Consider the following 18,469-nt stretch of genomic DNA (forward strand, 5'->3'; position numbering starts at 1 on the left):
CTCGAGGGGGGAGACTGGCAGCGCTGCGGCATTCATCATCATTACATCAGCGACCACCGAGATCTGCTATCTTAGGCTTATCAACGCCGCACAAACGCACCGCAGCACAGCGAGTTAGAGGGGAGGGGAGAGATGGGAGATGGAGACGAGATTGTGGGTAAAAGTGGGATAAGAGGGGGAGAAAATGAATGAAGAAAGGGTAGAGGAGTGTGATACTGTATGTGTGTGTGTGTGTGTTGCACTTTTCCCCTGCGTGCCTGCACATGTTTTCCTGTGTGTTTTTGCACATTTCACAGCTATGCCAACAACATTAAGGGCTCCTGCACAGCTGGAATAACTAAAACACTGAGGGGCGATGGGGAGGGGGAAGGGGAGGAGTCTAAATTGCCTCAGCGAGATTAGCAATAAGAATTCGAGCAATAAAACAGAACGCACTGGCTGACTCGGACTACATGTGTTTGCATTGGATCAGGTCACTGACGGGATGAGGCCCCTGAAGGAGACAGTGGAAGTGCTCGCTGGAGGTTGGAGGACCTGCCGTTGCCTCAAAAATGGTGTTCCCAAACTCTCAGACTCTCAGAGGAAACCGCATACTTAGGTTTCTATGCGGTCTTCAATGCTGCACTTATGGACTGCCCTGAGAAGAACGGGGTGGGGGGGGGGTTAGCTTTCGGTGGGTGGGTTAAGGATTTGGTGGCTGTGGCTTCCATTCACGAGCAAAACTTAACACTGTGCCCAGATGGCAGTAAGTCTGGCCTACAGCTGATGGGGACCAGCCCCTCCAAGTAAGGGGCCATTTAGCTGGAATTAGTCACACCCTGCCACACACACACTCTCTCTCTCACACACACACACACACCACATACATACATATCAAATCCCATAAACGCACACACACAAACTGATTTAGTACTCAGCTCTCTCACCTCTCTTGGTTAAAGTCTTCAGATTACAAGGAAAACGTTGCCATGTTTTCTTACCAGTGTGTGAGGGCAAGGTTATGTAAAGTGACTGCATTCATTTATAAGCGACATGAGGGCCCTATTGTTTTTCCTCCAAAGTTTACTTTTATTGAGTCTCGAACAAGCATGAAAACAAATAAATATGTAGCTTTAATTATGTTTCATATTCACTTATCTTTACATTTTCAAGTCTTTACCTTGACTCAAGAGCGACGGCATCATGTAGCCAACACTCCATAAGCATGCACTGCACACAAAAAAACCCTGTGCAAATGAAGGGGGAGTGTTCGTATTTTTTTTGTCAAGGACAAACACAAACACAGCCCATCAATAGCTTTCAGCAGCACTAATAAGATTATCCCCGTGTGCGTCTTGGTCCTGCAGACCTCTCCACTTAAGATGCTTTGAAAAGCTGGTGAGGGACCCTGTGTATTTTCACAGCAGAATGAGCTGAGTGCATCTTACATTCCTGGGTAACAAACCCACACGATGTAATCGTAATGCTTACACGACGCCTCTTTTGCTCTTGCTACGCCGCAGATAAGGGCCAAATAAAGCGTGCTCCACAATGGAAATGGTGCCTCTTTTCCCCACAGCCCCACCGCTTATTAGTTTGTTTATTTATATATTTTGACTTTGCATTTTGTTTGCGAGCCACTCGTGTCAGGGCACAGTGTGGCTGTGTGCAGACAGAGACAATGGATAATGCAGGCAGCTTTATTGCTGCGGTGGCCCAGTTATACAGTATCACTTTCCTCCCGCTTGGTTCTTTCCTCTTCTTCTTTTTTTTTTCCCATGATAAAAATGTAGAGCTTTTGTCTGATCGGATACTTTTACTGATTCTCTAAAGGTGGGAAAAGCTGCGTGATCAGCCTTTTACTGGTGGCCACAGCAAACAATGCAACGTATTACTTCAGCAAAACACTACGACGGCTCAGGGAAAGCAGAAAAATCGTCTTTAGTGTGAATTATATATGAAAAGCGGCACGATTACAACTACTTGACTTGACTTTATTGTTAACTTTGAAACTAAACCTTGAAGCTCTGTATTACAGTATACATACAATCCTACTCGTCAAAAAAAACATGTTTGAACCTGGGTTTGAGTGGATTATGAGTTTGTCTTTGTCTGCCTGATTCCTAGCAGCAATTTTGTTGCAACCCTACGATGGCATTCAATATTTTTATTTAATCGGGTGAATTGAAGTATCTTTTGTAAAAGATAAAAAACAAGTCCATGTGAAAGAGGCTATATTGTATCGTTAGGGCTTCATGCACAACTATGTTTGTATTTTAAAATGGATCATTTCCGCTTCAGTCCACATTGGGCCAGCAACAATTATCGAATTCATCAATTATTAATCGATTAGTAAATGAATTGATAATCAAAACATGTCTTCTGATGTTTCTGCTTCTTAAATGTGAATATGTTTGTGGTTTCTTTGCTCCATGTAACAAAGAAATCATGAAAAGTCACTCAATCTTGGTTTTGTGGCCAGAACATCGTCATTTTGAGGTTTGGTAAACACCAATCTATATTTAGATTATTAGTTGCAGCCCTAGTCCACATTACCGTTTGAGTATTGAAAATGGAAAAGTTTGAAAGGAGCTGCTGGCTCACAGACTTTTTTCCCCTCTGAAAAGACAATTTTTTACATTTAAAAAAAACCAAAACATAGCAGTATGAATATCGCCTGAATCCATGGGAAAGACTACAGACTGTTGCAGCAGCTGCCACATACTCTATTAATAACTAATGCTACTATCTATGTATTTTCTTTTCACTTTAAAAAAAACAAAATGCATACATTCTGCTCTCGCAGTCCGCAGTCCACATCACCCCTGTGTTCTTGAGCCCTGAAAATGGAGCTCGCGGACCGTTTTTCACTAAAAACACAGTTGTCAAATGAAAACAAAGTAGGATGGATGCAGCCTCACTTCATTAGCGAGATTACAGACTTCCTGCAGCAGCCGCCACATACACTACAGCTAGGTTTTCCACTCAAGTGGCCCCTGTTCATGGCACATAGTGTAAAGCACAGGAGAGCGGGGTCTGTATCCTGTCAGAGGGCCTCTCATCTCCAGTAAAAACAGTCTTGTGTTTGTGGAGGCATTCTTCATATGAGGCTTTAGAAAGGCGCTCGGCGTGACGCCACAGCCGGAGCGCGACAGCACCATCCTTCTTGGTGTGTTTTCTTTTTTTTCTTTTTTTTTTTGCAGCGAAAGAGTACATGTTACGCCGCGCGCTGTGTTGTCTGAGAGTGTAGTTCCCGTGTAATGCCTGCGTGTGAGAGCATGGCACAGGGAGAGTGAGGGGGAACCGCTGCGATTGTTGAAGCCTCACCGTGTGCGAGGACAGGAGTAGATGCACCTTTCAGTATGCAAGTGCGATCACACTGTGTGCAGAACATAAATAAGAAAGGGAACCCCAGGGAGGAGATGAGTGGAGGGAGAGAAATTCCTGTACTGATGAAAGCCTCACACACATCTTTCTCTCCCTCTCTCTGTCTCTCGCTGCCCCCTCCTCCTCCCACTCCTCACCCGTGCACTCAGGGAAGGATCAAGCAGATAGATGGTCCTGTGTGAGTGCAGTGGCAGCAGGTATGGCTTCGACAGAAGGTCTTCACACTTAGCCCAGGGGACTGGAGAATATGCTCTTCTCTCTTATCCTCTGTGCCTGAAACAGAAGTGTGCGACAAAGAGCCGCGCTGTTTGAAGGAAACTGGGAGCATTTCAGAGACTATACAGCTACAGGTTATGGAGTCAGAGCGCAAACTCTCCTGCCCACTTGGGTTTGAAGTTCACGTTCTCTTCTCTTCGGTTTTTCCTGCTTACTTATGGGCTACATCCACACTTGGAGTACTGTATGTCTGTTTGAAAACTCTGGTGTAAACCGGGAGAAAAGGGAGACCTTTGGTTCTTATCAGCCCGTGACTCGACTGTCAGCTGTGAACAAAAAACACAACACTTACTTTCTTCACTTTCAGTTTTATCTTGTTTTTGGTCTATTAACAGAAGTTTGTGTTTTACTCTTAACCATTGTTGTCATGGTCACATGTATGGACCGTATTTAAAAAGTCTTCCAGTTCTCCTGAGGACGCCAATGTGGAAGTAAAAATATACTGAATAGCCACAAGGGGGCTTCTCACTTGAATTATACCGGCCGTAAACATTTTTCAGAGGCATTGTTCGACAGAATAATTACGTAAATTATGATTCAAATTTAGAGGAAGGTAAATAATAAATTGACAGCCGATATTAGCAAGTGATGCCTTTGGACTTTGGACCAGAGGCTTCAAAACATGAATTCAGAATCGCATGGTTGACGTCACAAGCCTCTCAAAACCTCTTCATGTGAAGGCAGGTTCCTTGGAGCATGTTTTTAAAATAACAACGCAGCCGCGCGGATGTAGCCTTGCTCTTTGCGCGCTCACTCCTCTGCTCTCGTTCCTACGTCTCCTCCGTTCCCTTTCATTCCTCCATGTCACTGGGATAAGTGTGGAAGCAGAGTGAGTCTGTGCTGCGATGTGATTAATGACAGGACCCGGCGTCTCCGGGGCTGATCGCTAACAACAGCCAGGGGGCAGCGCGATAATGCACAATAATAAAGCCAGCAGACAATCAGCCAGGCAAAGCAAGGCCTATTAGCCAGCCCCATCAGGACGGCTAAGTGAGAAATTAGCCCTTCCCAAGCCCCGCCACAATTCATCAAGTGCTGCCCCTGAGTCCCCCCCTCAAGAAGTCATAATGTTTACTTAAAGACTGGCCTCAATGCCCCAGTGGTGAGCTTTATTGGCTCTTATTAATTCCCGCCTTGGCCCTCGCGGCCATGCCATTTAAACCGAATTAAAGGGGCTAAAAATTGGATGTGATGAAGTTGTCTCAGTGTTTGGCTCTCGCATGATAAAGACAAACCTAAACAGAGCAGGACTGGAAAAAAACAAGAGTGGTGGGCAAAGGAATCGGGATGTAAAGGAATGTTGAATGAAGCTGTCCTGAGATGTGCTGCAGTCCGTCAGAAGAATGCAGAGAGAGGGAGAGAGAAGAGAGGGAGGAGAAAATAAAAAAAGAAAAAATGGCATCGCTTTAATGCTAGACTTCCTGTGTGGATGGGAACCGTTCCAAAAGGGTAACACCGGGTCACACATTCCACAGATGCAGAAACAGATTATTCTGTTGCATCTTTGCATTCTCCTTGTCTTTCATCAGCGCGGGCTGAGGAATACTTTAGAATAAGGTCACTCTATCAGCACGGCAGCCTTAATTCAACATGTCACTGATAGACAGGAGGTAAAAAAAGAAAGTGGGGACGGGGGGGGGACGGTAGGGGGAGAGTTCACCAAAAAACATGCACTTAATGACGGGGCCGTACAGGTCTTAAACCAACACAACAATGAATCACACAGCACATGGGTCTGAATGGGTCTGTTTTCATCACCTCAGTCAAATTCCTGTTACTGGGCTATAATTCATTTAACAATAATTATCACAATACAATGTTCTTCAATAAAAATAATGCACTGATATAATGTAAATGTCTTGTGCAAACACACGTGTGAGATATAACACGTACAGTAATTGCCTTGAATATTTGACCTTGGATTAGTGAGGTGTGACATTCATCACCACAATTACAGATTGAACGTATTTTTTAACCATAATGACCTTTCTGTCACCCACTCCTGGCTGTGTGTGTATGCTGTCTGGATATGAGACGGTCAAAAAGCCAAAGGTTGAAAAATGTGTTGATTCCAGCTCCTTAGAAGTTAGAAAATCCCTCTCTATCACATAAATGCTTCACTAAGCACAGACTCCACCAACATTATGTGACCAGAATGCGCACAATGTCAAGAGAAGAACAAAACACCCGTCAAGAACAGTTTTGATAAAAGATTATATCTGACTGATGCCTGGAGCCATCCCTGCCATCGATTATGAACATTATCGATCATAATTCTTTATAAAATGCACTTCTTTACAGTGACATTTGGGTTTTTTAAATTACTTTGACAAGTATCAGTATCAATTTTTTTTATTTAATGATTTTATTGATAATGTGATCCAGGCCACATCTTTGTTATGCTCCTCTTCCTCTGTGTGTGGAGGACTCCCATGTATGCAGATTGCTGTGTGCCATCCCTCTTTCCCTATTGGTGCTCCTGCTTCCTGCCTTCCTGCCTCTCTTCCACCACCTGCGTCCCTCGGTCGACCCGCCCTTCTACCACCATGATTGGTTTGCCTCTCTTCCAGCTCACCTGTCACCAATCTCCTCATCAGCACACCTGTATATATACCGGCTGTTGAGACTCAGTCAGCTGTGTCATGCTGTGAGTGAATGTGGTTGTTGTGCCGCTGTATGTTTTGTGTGTATTTTGACTTAGATGTGACTTTAGTATTGGGGATTAGTGCCGGTTGTTAGCCTTTTTGCTTGGCCTATGCACCATATATTTATTGCGAGCTGTTATTCATTGTCTAGTCAGGCCAGACTTGGGGATGCTACTGTTTTGTATTTTATTTTGTTTTCCTGTACCCTTTTATTTTGAATAGCATCCTCCTCCCTTAGTTCCTTCTGCTTTTTGGGGCTGTGTTAAATACAGAATTATCTCCTCATTAAGATAATATTGAATTTTTGAACTACCTACATCTACATCTGGTTATTCATGTCGCTCCCCCCTCCCTGACGAGCCGGGGTCGTAACAATCTCGGACTGATACTGATATTGGCTCATTCCTAATCAGTGATTATGGTCTATTATTATGCTATTCTATCTTGTGGTTGCTGTTTTTTTAAGTTTCTCAGTTGTGTAATGCCTCTTTCAAACTAAAATGAGTGTATTTGCTCAGTGGATTTATAGGTGATTCATGCAAACACCTGTGCATGAATCACTCAATATGCTGCGAACAGAACATCATGGAGGTCTGGCTTTGCTCAGTGCTGTCCCAAGTTGTAAAAAAGTGAGATTTATCACAAATATTAAGGGCTAGACTAGTGTAGCATTGTGTTGGTAATGTTTACCCCAAAAAACCTGCATGCATTGAGGAGTCATTTGACCGTGGAGTGAACAGACCTGCAAAGAAGTGGTGTAACTGACCAAATAGTGCAGAATCTCATCTGTGTGACCCGGTCTGTGTGGCAGGACTGGCGGCAGGTGAGACTGTGGCGTAGAGAGCAATGTGGAGTGAACCACAGTGGAGGTGCGAGATCAAAGACAGCTGAAGCTCAGAGGGAGTCCCGCACACTTCTCATTCCCTGACGGCTCTTCCAACGGCAGCGTCGGGAGACAACTCTCTCCCTTCACTTTCATATCAGCCTCAGAGCCCCCCCATCCCTCTGCTGCAGCTCATGGACTACACACACACGCACACACACACAGATAGAGAATCATATGCAGTCTCAGAGGAATTGGCAGTGTCTGTGACTCACCGACTACAGCAACACCTCTTCACACACACACACACACACACACACACGCTCACACTGTTGCTCATCAGAAACTGATGCATCAAAAGCACACAGCTGAATATTTTGGATTTTGAAAGACTTGGGTTGGAAAGAAACTCTAAGCTCAGTGTAAAAAAAAAAAAAAAAAGACAACATCCAGACACAGAGCAGCACTGCTGCGATGAGGTGCCATGTTTTTTGGTTTTTTTTAAGTGTTGGACAAAAACTAAAATAAAATAAAACTTCCCATAAACTCCGAAGCATGCCATCACAAAATGGCCCCCTGAAAATCCCTGGCATAAAGAGAGAGGAACAAGACTGTCATTAGAGGAGCAGCCCCCTCAGGCCTGCTGACTTGATCGCGAGGAAGCCAAACATCTGGGCGTATTTACTCGTTTCAGCTGTTTGCAACCCCACCTCAAATAAATCTGGGAGCTGTAACACCATTGCTTAGGACAGCTCCTAAACAAACATGCTCAGCGCTTGCCGGCACACTCGCTCACCCCTGCACGTTTGAGCTATCCCGACCAGAGCTGGGACCGGAAAATGCAGGCAAATAAATTTGTGAGGAGGAGGAGGAAGAAGAAGAAGAAGAGGAGGAGGAGGAGGAGGCCTTAATTGGAGCATTTGACGGGTGCCTGGGGTTAATTGGGAAGCATGGAGAGCAGCTGGCTCCACTGTGGAAGTAGAGACAGGGATAATAAGTTCACCCTTTGCAGGAGAGACAGTTAGTGATGAATCAGATCAGAGGAACAGTGTACTGTAATCATCCTCACATCTCCCCCCCTCGCCCTTCCTCCACCTCGTTCTCCTGACAAGCAGAGACAACCTGGCTCTCAGCTACACAATCTGGCACCTATCACACAGGACTGGTCGTCACGGGGAAGAGATCACACTGCGCCGGGTTCTCACACACTCCAACGTGCGCCGCTCTCCTCCTCTGACATTCACTCAGGCTAATCACTCACACGCACAGTATTTCTTACCTCTAGGACACGGAACCCAGTTTATCAGCTCACCGCTCGATGTATGTAAATTCTCCCCCAACAATGTGTGTACTAATGGCTTATTACCCCGTGTTAGTTGGTTTGCATTGATCTCTATGCCAGAGGGAGATGAGGGAAACTAGAGCAGTTCACTGCTTATGTGTACGGAGCAGGACTATAATCACATCCCAGCTTGTTTCAATAAAAGCAACATTAACATAAACCATCTCAAACACACTAAAACCTTCGCCCCCACTTGGTCCGTGCAAGAAGAAGAGGGGGGGAGAAAAAAAACTTTGCTGGATTACAGGGTAATCAGGGCCATATGTGATGGGTCTGCACAACTGAGTGTGTCTCTCTGATGAGTATACACTATGTTGGCCTCCACATATTATGAGTTTAACCATTAGAAACCCTTTAGCCAATAACATATATATACATATATATATATATATATATATATATATATATATATATGTGTATATATATATATGTATATACACCAGTAAAAGTGTTTCTCTCATGTAACCAGTGACTTTGTGTACATGTTTTTTAGGCCTCATCCATACCACAATATTTTTATTTTAATAATACAGTATGATCTCCATTGAGATTGGCATTGGCATTATTTAGCTCCTTATCAGAAATAATCTGCATCCACACCAACATATCTGGAAAAAAACCCTGATCATTCAGGTACAGAGGGCATGATTCAGTGTACCCATAGTTTTTGTTGCTTTGTTTACTTAAGAAATAGCAATGATGAAAAATTAGAGATTGTTTCCTTCTCTTTGGTTGATGATGATGGCAAACCGAAATGGAAAGTTGGACCCATTTAGGAGGACAATGTGGGCAGCTCAATCATCGTTTTTAAAGATCATCGTTTCTGCCAAACCAGAATAAATCCAAGTCCAGGAGTTTTCAAACACAACAACGTTTGCTGCGTTTTCAAGCTTCTCCATTATCCAGGCTTTAAAACACCGGGGTAACGTGGACAGCGGCCACAACTCGAGCGTCCTCTACACGTCTAATGAGAAACAATCATGGTGAAAAGTAACCCCAATGATTTCTGATATGAGACCTAGAAACAGGTGAAAGTAGACAACTGATAACTTGTCGTGAAGCAACTGCATCATACATCACAGCTAATGCACCATCCAGACTAAAATACAGCCCCACAGTTTACAAACTTCTGTGTCTTAGGTTCTCAGTATCATTTCTGGCATTTTTACCTTTTATTCACGGTAGAAAAAGTGACGTGGAGACAAGAAACGGGGTGAGAGCCATGTAGTAAGGGACCTTCAGGCCAGGACTCGAACCAATGACTGTCATTGCTCATGTAGTCCGTGCTTACATGCATTTTAAAATGGAAAACGTAGTAGTGTGGATGTAACCTTAAAGGGTTTTTAGTCATAACACCAAACTCAGTTTCTTGAGGGGGGTGGGGGCAGCTGAGGGAGCATTTGGGGGCTGAAAGAAGCCCAGGTAGAGTCATAGGCAGTAATGGGAGGAGACAGGGACTTAGAGCACCACACAAAAGCCGGGCTTTATAAATAATTCCAAAAGCTAACAGGATCCCTTGTATGTGTGAATCTGTGAAATACATTCACACATGAATGCACACACACACACACACACACACACACACACACACAGCCTGCCACCAGCGGGAATAGGTTATTCACACTGCTCCACTGGGGCCGTTGTGAGTCCGACCTGCCCGGATTGGTAAATTTGGTTGAATATGTTTATTGCATAGATGATGCAAGTAAAGAAAACAAGGCCATAAAAGAAACCAGACAGGTCCATTTTTAAGGAAGACATGGACACACATTTACACGCTCACACACTCACTCACTCATAATGCAGGGCAGCAAAGCACACCGGAGACCTGTCTTGTAAATCTCTTTGTGAAAGCAGCTTTGGGGGGTAGACAGGGGCTTACACACTGAGCCCCGAGGTAGAGCTACAGACTCCACTCCCTCTAACCCCCTCATGGTCTTTTCTCCCTCTCCCACACACATACTCTGCACTCTCATCTTCTCTCTTCCTCACTTTCTGCACATTTCCTCCTCCTTTCTTGCCCTTCTCTCACCTTTTGCCGTCACTCCCCTCCCACCCCGCCTCCCTCCATTCTTCCCTCTCCCCTCTGTCCAGGACCCGGGCTCCAGAGCGCTGGTCCTTAGCCCCGCAGGCCCCCGCGGCGTTGCGGTGACTAATGTCCTGCCTTTGCTCAGACAATGAGTTTGAGGCTGAGCCGGGAAAGTGTTGAGGAGGGGAAAAAGACTCCAGCACCTTTTGACAAATGGAACCCTTCGCACTCCTGTGCCCACTGAGGGAGGCTTTACAATGTCGCACTCCACGCTCCACGTCCTCCGAGGGACGGCTGCAACCCACAAAGCCGCATCTGGGGGAATATAATGAATTCTTTGGGAAGTCTAACCTGGCTTTCTTCATGAATAAGATATATTTCCAAAGCATGTCGACCCCTCTTAATAAAAACACTAGTCTGGCAGGAATAGCCAAAGCCGTTTTAGGGCCCCATGTACACGTTAATATTTCTGTTTCTCTATAAATTTTCCTAAGGCCCACTTCTCTCCTGGCCTGTCACTGCAAGGCTGGCCCTGCGTTTTTTTCCCCTGGAAGGTGGAGGAGCCGCGATGACAAACTGTCATTATAAACGACTGGAGTCCTTCTCTTTCAAGGAACTCAAACTCTTGGATGTTCCCTCCTATTACCCCGTGCACCCTACCCCCCACACAACCCTGAAAGGAACTAGGCTTTGTTTGAGGAGCAAAGGAGAGAGAGAGAGAGAGAGAGAGAGAGAGAGAGAGAGAGAGAGAGAGAAACAGCCCCCCCACCCCCCAACACACATACACACATGCACAGCCCGACCTCCCCTCCCCAAACCCTGTTCCTAACTCCCTGCAGAGTATTGTTAAAACACAGCCCCCTTCTCTTTCCATGGCCCGGCCTCTTAAAACAGCATGTTTTGCATGAGAAAAAACGATTAGTCTTCAAATGCTACACTGTCAAACGAGGGTTCTTTCGGGTTGGGGCAGCAATTTGCTCTCAGATAGTAGCGTTCCCCCTTTTTGTTTTTCTAACATGAAGCAGCATTAAAGCCAGGGTCTGTCAGCATTCATCACTGAGACGAACACACTGGAGTTTAGTCCGAGTGGGGGTAGAGGTGGTCATCTCAACATGTTTCGGAGAGCAGGGTGAATGTGTGTGCCTCTTTCAGGTATTAACCTTGGGATTTACATTTGACATTCAAATAAAGGGTCTTCCTCGACCACCACTCCGGGACGCGACAAGACAAGAGGGGATAACTCTCAGGGAAAGACAAAGACGCAGCAGCATGGGATTACAAACACATGGGGTTCACATTACTGCATAATAATGCATTACTTCAGCGCAAATGTAAAGACAAGGTTTTAGTTTAAAACTACCGTGGTGTGTGACTTTTAAATATGGACAAAAGTCCTTTTACATTCATTGTCAAATGAGTTCACATGACCCCACATGACTCTCTCTCTCTCTCTCTCTGTGTGTTTCTCAGTGTAGAGGTGTTTAGATGTCATGTCACACAACATTCCCACACTGCCCACAGGAAGTGACTTGATTTATGTCGAGACAGACGGAGGGCGACGGCAACGTTGTGCGTTGATGGCCGCAAACAGTTTGGAGTAAAAACACAAAGAAGTGTGCTGCTCAAAAAAAACAAAAAAACGCTATGTATGCACAAGTGCTCCCGCAATCAGGCCTGATAGTATTGCTTGACGGAGCCAGCATAGAAATAATGTCACACACAAATTCTGAGTAAAAAGATAATGACAAATCAGAAGTTACACACTGCAGCTTTAAATTACGTGTGTAAAACTACCAACATGTTTGTTTTTTTTCTTCTTTGCTCGGGTTAAAAAAAATTGTGGGAGGAGGAAAAAAGTGTGGTGTGGACAGAGCCTGAGTCACGGCCTCACACGTCAAAAAGCTGGGGGTAAGTGACAGATCATTGTTCACAGCGAGTGGCCGGTTCATCTGTCCCCCAATCACCGGCGTGGACGTGAAGCTCAGTCCACCTCACGGATGCCACTACCAGCTCCCATCAAAGCTGCAGCAACAGCAACAGCAACAGCAACAGCAACAGCCCCGGGAAGAAAAAACTGTGTCAACTGCCCCACAAGCAAATGGGCCCCAAATCAAAGCACCACTTCACCTCTTGCTGCTATACTTCACACAGCAGATGTAAAGACATTTTTACAGCAGCCACAGCAAACAGAGGAGGGGATGAGCGGCACCTTCATGCAGGCGCGACATGTCCTGTTTCTCCTCAAGTGTGTGAGAAAAGAAAACGGCAGCCGCGAGCTGGCACACTCTGCATTCTCGCACTCCCAACCTGCGTTGTAAACTCAAACGCGACCTACGACCCGGGGGCTAATGTTTCACTGTCAAACACACCTTTATCAATCGTAAATTCAAACCACTCAATTCTGGGTGTTTCTTCCATGTTCTTTCCTCCTTTTTTTTTATGTCCTTCAGTGCCTCACTCTTAGGGAAGGAGTTGACCAGACTAATTATCAGGTCCAGTTTGGAGTTTCCACCAGGCCGAAGCCTGTGGAAAACAAACCAGCCCTCTCTCGACCTCAACTTGTGCTCCCACTTTTTTCCTCCCATTTCTTATTTCTTCTCACAAGAGCAGGAAAAGGAAAAAAAAGAGACTAAAAATTGTTATCATGGTAAAAGAACTTCCAAATCAGTCCAATAATTATTGAGACAAAAAAATTTGATTTGCTCCAGATTGAATGATGAAAAAAAATCATTTAATTGTGGTTTTAAACTTCTTAACAAACAGAAAACCCTTGTACATAAATGTATTGTGTATATTATGTGTTATAAGGATATTGAACATTTCTTATTTATTGTGAACGTTTGTGTTTGTTGTCATTTTCCTGCCCGTAAAGAAGTTTAAAAACCCCTAATTCACTCTTTATTTAGTGACCTGACTCATTTAAAACTTTTTTTTAAAACGAGGCAGAAAGTGTACACGTAAAAACGCATGACTTTGTGTAAGTGTGTGCTCAATATTCCTGACTGGGGAATAACACGCACACACAAACACATATCTGAAATTACAGTACCATATCTTGAGTCTCACACACTCTCCACCCCCCTTTCCCCCAATCATACGCCTTATCCAAAGACATCACCCAGCTTGAAAGGTGCCTTTAGCAGGCTCCTTGAAGCAGGGAGTGGGGGTCCCACTCTGGGACAATGATGGTTGAGGTGGAGGGGAGCCGGGGGAGCAGGAACACATAGCATATTAAATCTGCTGGCGGAGCTGGGTCGTCTGCCCAGAGAGCCGGAGAGCCAGATCTGAGGCATGCCCTGAAGGGATGACTGGGCCTGGGGATTAGGAGGCCAAGGAGAAGCCTTCGCGCGCCCGAAGACCCCCTTCTTGTCTCAGCTCGCACGCAAATGCGTCCGGACATTTTTGACGCTCCTCAGGTTTGCCGTCTCGGCCCCAACTTCTCATGGCTCAACAGCACTCGCACACACACACACACACACACACCTCTGTCTCACTTGTCCTCTCTCTTTCCCCCCACTGTCTGTTTCATTTGATGTCAACATATCAAAGTACCCAATCATCAAAGTGAGACATTTCTTATGGGGGCCCCTATCTATTCAACTGCAACCAGTTATATGCATGAAAAGCAACAGCTTTTCCCTTTACAGCAGCAAATGACTCCAAACTTTCACCGCTCACGTGGTCACGGTGTGTTTTTACTGTAAACAGCTAAACCATTATAATAACACTGGTTACACACTCGTGTGTGGAGCCTGTCAGGAAACACAGAGCAATAATTCAACAACAATTTTCTTTCATCTCACTAAGACAATATGTACATAATTGCTCTTGAATGTTTTGCATCTTTTCAAACCCCAGTAAACTGATTTTCCAATCTTTAAAGGGGGCCACATGTACGATAAGCAACTAGAGTTTAAAACAGGTACTGCACTGCATTGTCAGCCCTTTCCTCGCCACAAACCTGAGGTTTCAAGGTAGTTTTGAGGAAGCAATCACGCGACAGAACTACGAGGAACTAAAATAAACAGAATGAATGAATGTCAAATTGTTGTTATCAGTGAAGCCATTACTCCAATTTAAGGTTTTTTCCTTAATCTCTGGTGACACATCATGGTCATGTTATGTTTTCCTATAAAGTACTCCTGTCATTTTGTCACGATGGATGATTTTCATGTTGTTCCCCACTTTAAAGAAATGAATAAACACACACACACACACACACACACACGTGACAACCCTCATTATCTGGAGGAAAACCAGCTTCCTTCACATCATCATCCTCACCTTTAACAAAAACATTTGCCACCTCCTTTGAGGACGTCAGGTCGCAGCATTAGCACAACAACGCAGCTCATTAGGGCCTTTTTCTATACAAACCTAATAACAGGTAACAAAAAAAAAACAGGCCCGAGGGCAGAACCAGGATTTAGGCCTTTAAATAAAGAAAAGAGAAGAGGGGCCATAGCTCAAACGCTAATAACATGTCATCTCCCTGCATTAACATGACAGCACTTATTCTGCCAGGTCACCAGTGTCCTGCATAGGCCGGTGTCACTGAATGCATATTTTAACTCGGAGATAAAACAGCACACTGCTGCTGCTGCTGCTATCTGACACACTCGCTCCTGCAGAAAGGGGGGTGGGGGGGGGCGCTATCCGCCTCTTCTTCCTCGCGTATGGAGGAAGCGGCGTCGATACATCTTTCGCCCGGCTACAGTAGAGCGAGTGGCTTTGCGAGAGTTTGTGCATCTCATTCCTGCAGATTAGCATCTTAAACACTGGCGCATTCATCACAGCTGCCGCATCGTAATGAGGCGGAGGCTTTTATTCTTGGTCAAGGTGCACCTGTTTGACATCGGCATCACTTATCTGGCACGTTTAGATAGAATTTAAGACGGGAAAAGAGAGTGTGAATGCTTAAATATTTATAATATAGATTTATGATGTTTATTTTTTTTGGGGTGGGGGAGTGTAGGAGATAATAATTTAATTGCTCACACATAATTGTTCCTTGCATGCTGAAAAAAATATTGTCATTTGTTAAAAATAATAATAGTATATATTTGTAATTTTTTTGAATTCCTATAAAGGCTTAATTAACAAGTTGCATGCCAGGAAAAAAGAAAAAAGAAAGACATTCCTGTTTGTTTAAATTGTATAATTTAAAAAACAACATGAGCCCTAATTGTAATTTAAAGATATTAGGGCGTTTAATCTGTAATCTGTGCAGTTAAAGGCCTGGTGTGTGAGCTTTCTCTTTTCAACATGTGAGGCCACTGAAATGTTATTTTCTTATATCACATTTTTTTTAAAAAAAGTGGAAATATTAAAAGATAATTTATGTGACAGTCCCTCTTTTTTTAATTTTTTAGTAGACAACTGTAACCAAGACCTGGGGTAAAAAAAAAAGAAAAGAAAATCTGCTGGCTGCTCAAAAGTCCAAATCCACAGCGATGATGAATGATGGAACTGCCTCGTAAAAAAAAAAAAAACAGCCAAAAAGGAGATTTTGATCTGTGTGAAAACTTGTGCTGTTAAACATCTTATTCGCTGTGTGTTCAGGCACTGCTGCGTCTCAAGGCGCTCAAACCTCCGTTAATAATTTGCCAAGTGTCAAAAAAAAAGAAGAAAAAAAAGGGAAGGATTTGAGCTGCACCGCATGGCTGAGCACCTCGGACCCTCGCTCGGTCTGTGTGAAACCCGAGAGCAGACGAGCAGATAAAATGTGGAACAGCTGGCGAGGACAGGAGGGAAAGTTTCAAACAAATATCTGCACATGTGGAGGCTCGGGGGGGGGGGTTTTGGGGTTGGGGTTGGGGGGGGGGGGGGGGCCTCTAACGTTTTCATGTCCCGCACCCCTGAAACGAACACGCAGCACTTCAGCTTCTTTTCTCTTCTTCTTCCACTCTGCACGACTTCATGTCAGAGTTTTGTTCTGTTTTTTTTTTTTAAATAAATGACTATGAACTGTTTTAGTAATTCTTCTTCTACTTTTTTAAATGATGCTAATGATTAAAGGGATTTTTTTAATCAACTAAATCATTATGGATTTATACTTTTTTTTCTTTCTCATTTGCTTTGCTTGGGGGCCCCCACATGGACTCCTGCCGGGATACAGACCTCACTGTAATGGGCTTACATTTCTCTGAGCCTTCGCACACACTGATGGAACCGAAAATATTTTCCCTTCTCATGTCATGGTGGTCAGATCATCTAAGACGCTGTCATTCACTGGAAACAAGACCAATAATGGATGATTTCCTACTTTTTGAGTGATTTATTTTAACTTGGAGTTCACTTATTTCTGCATGGCCAAAAAAAAACATGTAAGAATTATTTCACACCAGGGGCAAAAATGTCAATTGAACCTGTTTAAAAATATCAATTAAATGACACGTGTGAATATAATTGTAAATGTTGACACGTGCTGTGTGAAATTAAAACGATGTGTTATAAAAGAGGTTTTCATTTCCACTTTTTTCTTTTTTTTGAAAAATGAAATAAGATGTTAAAAAAAAGTTGAATTGGTGTAATACCTGTAATTAATTATGCCTAAATGTCAAAGGTCAAGGCAAGGGTCAACCACATTCTTGGTTGAATTGTATTTAGAAAAAAATAATGATAATAATAACAATAATAATAATAATAATAATGATAACAAAAGTGTCATGCACAGCTTCGTGAATATTTTCTTGTAATGCTGACAGGGAAAAAAACAGAATCATTAACAGACACTGCACATAAATACACGCCACCAACCCACGCGCCCACTCCCACCCGCGTTTCTTTAGGCAAAAGTCCAATAAAGTTCCACACAAGTGCGTGAAGTTGCAGCTCAAAAGCCCCAACACGTGTTTTTGTTTCTTTTATAACAATGAGGATTTTCCTGTAACTTCAGACTACTCTTTTAAACACACACACACACACACACTTGTTTAATAAAGTGTGTCATCCGGGGTTTCGAACCACCTCCACTTATTTCACAGAGAATAAATCACATCCAGACGCAGAGAGTTGCAGCCACAGCGTTTGCGCCTTATCTTTTTCTTTCTTTTTCTTCCTTTTTTGGGATCCAACGCTTTCAGTGTTGTTAAACATTTTAAAAAAAAGCAAATGAGAACAAAAAACAGAGGGTGCTGTGTGTTTTACACGAATCCTGCTGCAGCTCATTCACATCGTGTCAACATCTAAACTTGTACGAAACTCCATGAAACGTGAAACCTCCTCGCTCGCTCGCTCGCTACAAAAAACTTTACAAGGACACAATTACGCGCAGCAATGCTTCAAAGTCTGTGTGTACTTACTTCTTTCTGCGTGTTTCCCCCTTTTTTAATTCTTGACTTCTTTAAAAAAGATCTTCTGAAGAAAAGGAAAAAGATTGATCTTCTTCTCTCTAAGTTGCAGATGTGCCTCTGGAGTTGCCCGGGACGGTTTTCTCTCGCTCTCTCGCTCTCTCTCTCTCTCTCTCTCTTTTTTTTTCTTCTTACGCAGCAACTCCAACTCCAAAACGGCGCTGCCAGAGTTTTTCCTCTCGCCTCTCTTTCTCCTCCTTCTTCTCACAGTTTGCTGTGTTCAAGCACCGCCGGACTAACACCATGAGCCTGCCGATAATATCTGCCCACAGCGCAGCGCAGATGTGCGTAAAAACAAACATAAGCGTGAGAGAAGCGCGTGCAGAGTTGTTATTACATTTAGAGCGCTTTTTTTTTTCAGAGAGAGAGGGAGAGAGTGAAGTGTGGATCTCCAGCTGCTCCTTCCTTCGCTTGACTCCTCCCTTCGGATTGCTCCCTCCTTTCCTCACTGCCTCCCTCCTTTTTAAATTTCGTGTGCCCCTTCTTTCTTTCTTTCTTCATTTCTTAAAGATTTTACTTACTTCTGTTTCAAGTCCAAAACCAAGTAGAAAGTTGTTTCCATTCTACACCATTATTTTTGTTTTTGGTCACTTTTGGACAAAAAATGTCCAAAAACTTACTGAGGAAATCTCCTTC

At 43.8% G+C, this 18,469-nt stretch overlaps 1 protein-coding gene across 2 annotated transcripts in view; it reads right to left on the bottom strand.

The window, feature by feature from the left end:
• Positions 1-18,233, bottom strand: part of gli3 (GLI family zinc finger 3) — a 111,622-nt gene extending 93,389 nt beyond the window's left edge. For both annotated transcript variants that reach the window (XM_058626383.1, XM_058626382.1), the window contains exon 1: positions 17,786-18,233. The gene's annotated coding sequence lies outside the window, so the exon portion shown is untranslated. The remainder of the gene's footprint in view (positions 1-17,785) is intronic.
• Between the last annotated feature and the right edge of the window lie 236 nt (positions 18,234-18,469).

Source organism: Solea solea, chromosome 1 (assembly GCF_958295425.1).
Source record: "Solea solea chromosome 1, fSolSol10.1, whole genome shotgun sequence".
NCBI lineage: Eukaryota > Metazoa > Chordata > Actinopteri > Pleuronectiformes > Soleidae > Solea > Solea solea.